The 5,000-nt window shown below is 53.7% G+C and overlaps 1 non-coding gene across 1 annotated transcript in view; it reads left to right on the top strand.

Annotated features, from left to right (window-relative positions):
* Nucleotides 1-4,210: 4,210 nt before the first annotated feature.
* The window catches only part of LOC124731029, a 1,909-nt gene continuing 1,119 nt past the window's right edge, over nt 4,211-5,000 (top strand). The window contains exon 1 of the ribosomal RNA XR_007008144.1: nt 4,211-5,000. This exon is cut by the window's right edge and continues 1,119 nt beyond it. This is a non-coding gene — a ribosomal RNA (small subunit ribosomal RNA).

Raw genomic sequence — 5,000 nt, forward strand, 5'->3', positions numbered from 1 at the left:
AGGGCGACACCACATGCAATACCGCCATCTATGCGCATCGGACAACACTACGTCCGCACCACAAAACATACCGCCATCTGTAGGTCTCCCGCAACATGACCTCCTCCAACGACGATACCGCCATCTATGCGACGCCAAGCCGATTAAGACAGCGATGGCGCCACAGTGCCCGCCTTTCGACGCCACCCACAAAGCCTGCAGCCTCTGTCGACCATAGCACCCAATCTCCAGTGGCTCTGCCGCACGAAGCCGTGGACCGGCAATGACTCCACCCGCACCCGTTCGTGCACCACCCCAACCGCCACACGCGCACCTCCAGCGGATGAACGGCGGAAGTTTCCCGCACTCGTAAAGTGCAATCCACCCCTATAACTTGCGTTTCATGAAGAGTTATTTCCAATATGCGACATTCCCGCTGTCCCTATACATGAGCCGCGACCTGTACCACTTACGAGCGAGAGACGCGATCGCGTTGCTCACTGTACGGCGTCCGATACCGAGCCATCAGCATGTCGGTCCCCATGCGCGTTGCACTCGCACTCGCAGTCGCAAAAACGTGGGGCAAATATATTACGCGGAAGAGCTATAACAGACCGAGCCCCACTGCATGGGGGGAGTCTTTGTCACTAATGTACACAGATGGAACATTTTGGACTGGAACCAGATTACCCGTACACACGGCGCTGATTAGTAATCAATGCAGAGCCATCAAACTACAGCAAATATACACAACTGTCCGTATACATGCTGAAAGAGTCTGCCCACAATGGGAACCACACGTCAGCCAGACACTCTGATCACGCACCACTCTCTGCTTCTAACAGGCGCACATACAATATGTAAGCACCAGCATGGAACAACATCCAGTGCATCTTCTCCGCCACATTACACAATCCACACTATCACAACCAGACCAGGAGGTCCATGCGGAAAATACAATATCCCAGCCTTTCGACATCCACCATTGCGCAGACCAGGCACCAACACCCACACATGTCCTATACAACGGTGCACCCAACATCACAATAGTACCTCCTGTCACAGCGCACAAACAATGACATGAGTCAAAGACACAGGTCTCACACAAGCATAGAATTGGAGCGCCGCCTCTAATAAGCCAAAGGTGCATCCTGACGTGACAAATCTGATCATGTCACAAGCATTCACTTACTATAATCACTATCAACGAACCTGCCGCCCCCGCCCCCCCCCCCTACACCTTTCCTTACAACAACGTGTAACCTAACCTAACCTAACCTAACCTATGTTGTACCTTAACCTAACCTATGTTGTACCTTAACCTAACCTATGTTGTACCTTAACCTAACCTATGTTGTACCTTAACCTAACCTATGTTGTACCTTAACCTAACCTATGTTGTACCTTAACCTAACCTATGTTGTACCTTAACCTAACCTATGTTGTACCTTAACCTAACCTATGTTGTACCTTAACCTAACCTATGTTGTACCTTAACCTAACCTATGTTGTACCTTAACCTAACCTATGTTGTACCTTAACCTAACCCATGTTGTACCTTAACCTAACCCATGTTGTACCTTAACCTAACCCATGTTGTACCTTAACCTAACCCATGTTGTACCTTAACCTAACCCATGTTGTACCTTAACCTAACCCATGTTGTACCTTAACCTAACCCATGTTGTACCTTAACCTAACCCATGTTGTACCTTAACCTAACCCATGTTGTACCTTAACCTAACCCATGTTGTACCTTAACCTAACCCATGTTGTGCCTTAACCTAACCCATGTTGTGCCTTAACCTAACCCATGTTGTGCCTTAACCTAACCCATGTTGTGCCTTAACCTAACCCATGTTGTGCCTTAACCTAACCCATGTTGTGCCTTAACCTAACCCACGTTGTGCCTTAACCTAACCCACGTTGTGCCTTAACCTAACCCATGTTGTGCCTTAACCTAACCCATGTTGTGCCTTAACCTAACCCATGTTGTGCCTTAACCTAACCCATGTTGTGCCTTAACCTAACCCATGTTGTGCCTTAACCTAACCCATGTTGTGCCTTAACCTAACCCACGTTGTGCCTTAACCTAACCCACGTTGTGCCTTAACCTAACCCACGTTGTGCCTTAACCTAACCCACGTTGTGCCTTAACCTAACCCATGTTGTGCCTTAACCTAACCCATGTTGTGCCTTAACCTAACCCATGTTGTGCCTTAACCTAACCCACGTTGTGCCTTAACCTAACCCACGTTGTGCCTTAACCTAACCCACGTTGTGCCTTAACCTAACCCACGTTGTGCCTTAACCTAACCCACGTTGTGCCTTAACCTAACCCACGTTGTGCCTTAACCTAACCCACGTTGTCCCCTAAAGTAACCCACGTTGTCCCCTAACGTAACCCACGTTGTCCCCTAACGTAACCCATGTTGTCGCCTAAACCTGCTCTGTAATTGTTATACGACTCGTTCAATTAGTGTAGTGTTGCCCACCCGCAACCCTCGCAATATAGTTCGCTACTCGCACTGCCCGCTCCCCTGTGTATCGCTTCATGTTAAACACCTTGCAAGTCTTGCTGACTTTCCACATGCTCCTGCTGTACACTGTAATGTGGATGGCAGCAGGACGTACATGCCGCCCCTCCCCACGTCCCCACCTTGCCCCCCTGCCTTCGCAAGCTGGTTGGTGAGAAGTTTGCATGTTCAATGCCCTTCGCATGCGACGTACTCAGGCTACGTTGTGGTGCGGCCTGTGTCAACCGTCCGCTAATGTCGTACGCGTAAACCACAATCTGTACTGCACATTCGTCCTTATGTACCGAATGATACATCGTGGCACATGTGTGACCGTACAACGACTGCGCCCAAAAACGGCGGACCATACAGTGCAAATATTGTGCACGCAGCTACGTGTCGTCTCCCTATGAGAGCTGGATTGCAGTGTGGTACGCCATAGAGACGTGTGGGAGGAACGGACGCCGTGGATGGCGATCAGCATGAGCTGTCTGTTGATGTATTCGGACCTAGTCGTCTCTCCTCACACACCGTGATGGCATGGTGCACCGCGTTCCATATCTGCGACATGCTACAGAGGCCGGTTGACAGTCGTTCGAGCAATGGACATCGCATACGTACGGGGGCCACCTTCCACGTATTGTCTAGGCGTGCACATTTTGTTGCGTGTATGTGGGCAGACGTAGTGTGGCGTGACACCTGACACAGGCATGCAATAATCGTTGAAGTTGCAAATGGCGATGGACGCCTGCGTTTTCTGGTGAAGTTACGCAAATGAACAAATGGTAACCTGTTGTGGTGCGGTTGTTCTCGCTAGGGGTGAATCGGTGATGGCGACGATAGGTTGAGGTACGAACCGGTTGTTCCAGCGATACCCACCATGCCGACGAAACTGAACGGCATCTGGGTGTGAAGCGATACGCGGCGGTGGCTGGGTGGGACCGTCCCCGGCCGGTGAGGGGGCGCCTCCCGGCGTGCTGGCCGCGCGGTGCGTGGGCGCACGCGCTACAGCCGGCTGGTGGGGGCGGCCAGTGGCAGGCGCGCCGGCCGACGGACGCGGCAGGCGTCGCAGCTGCGCGCCGGCGCACCCTGCGCGCGGCGCCGTGCGGCCAAAGTAGGTCCTCGCGGGCCCGGTGCGAAGCGCGGTGGACATCTTCAGTGTGCTGGTCCGATTGAGGACTGTGTGCGTTGAGGATGCGCCGCCGCCCGGCGCTCGGCGCCGCGACGCCGTCTGCTGCTCGGTCGCCCCAGCGGTTCTCGCTGGTGGTTTGTATCGCAGCTGTGCGGATGTGTTGGCGCGTGCGCTGTGCTGGGAGAGTTCGCTTCGGCACCCAAGTGGGGCTTTTGTCCTTCTGTGGCGCTGGCGTTGGAGCTGCCGGTCACCGTAGGTGGCGCGTGTTGTCTCCCGCCGGCAATGCCACGACAGCACGCTCCCGGGCCTCTGTCGGCAGCGGCAAGCTCAGTTGGGAGCACGGGTGGTCGCACCGAAAGCGTCTACTCGCCTAACTCCGGGCGATTGCGCCTCTCTCGAACCCGACCAAGTACTTGGGACGGCGCTGCGCGCCGCCGGGACCTGAGAGGGTTTCGAGGTGTATTGTGCAGGGGAGCTCAGCCTCCTCCTGTTTGCAGAATGATTGAGCGGACGCTTGCGTGTTCGCGCGGGCCCCCGGGACACACTCCCGGGCGGCCGGCTGCTCAGCTCTAGTTGACGCAGCTCCCTGGTTGATCCTGCCAGTAGTCATATGCTTGTCTCAAAGATTAAGCCATGCATGTCTCAGTACAAGCCGCATTAAGGTGAAACCGCGAATGGCTCATTAAATCAGTTATGGTTCCTTAGATCGTACCCACGTTACTTGGATAACTGTGGTAATTCTAGAGCTAATACATGCAAACAGAGTCCCGACCAGAGATGGAAGGGACGCTTTTATTAGATCAAAACCAATCGGTCGGCTCGTCCGGTCCGTTTGCCTTGGTGACTCTGAATAACTTTGGGCTGATCGCACGGTCCTCGTACCGGCGACGCATCTTTCAAATGTCTGCCTTATCAACTGTCGATGGTAGGTTCTGCGCCTACCATGGTTGTAACGGGTAACGGGGAATCAGGGTTCGATTCCGGAGAGGGAGCCTGAGAAACGGCTACCACATCCAAGGAAGGCAGCAGGCGCGCAAATTACCCACTCCCGGCACGGGGAGGTAGTGACGAAAAATAACGATACGGGACTCATCCGAGGCCCCGTAATCGGAATGAGTACACTTTAAATCCTTTAACGAGTATCTATTGGAGGGCAAGTCTGGTGCCAGCAGCCGCGGTAATTCCAGCTCCAATAGCGTATATTAAAGTTGTTGCGGTTAAAAAGCTCGTAGTTGGATTTGTGTCCCACGCTGTTGGTTCACCGCCCGTCGGTGTTTAACTGGCATGTATCGTGGGACGTCCTGCCGGTGGGGCGAGCCGAAGGCGTGCGACCGCCTCGTGCGTGCTCGTGCGTCCCGAGGCGGACCCCGTTG

The sequence above is a fragment of the Schistocerca piceifrons genome, unplaced genomic scaffold (assembly GCF_021461385.2).
Source record: "Schistocerca piceifrons isolate TAMUIC-IGC-003096 unplaced genomic scaffold, iqSchPice1.1 HiC_scaffold_1266, whole genome shotgun sequence".
NCBI classification, from domain to species: Eukaryota; Metazoa; Arthropoda; class Insecta; order Orthoptera; family Acrididae; genus Schistocerca; species Schistocerca piceifrons.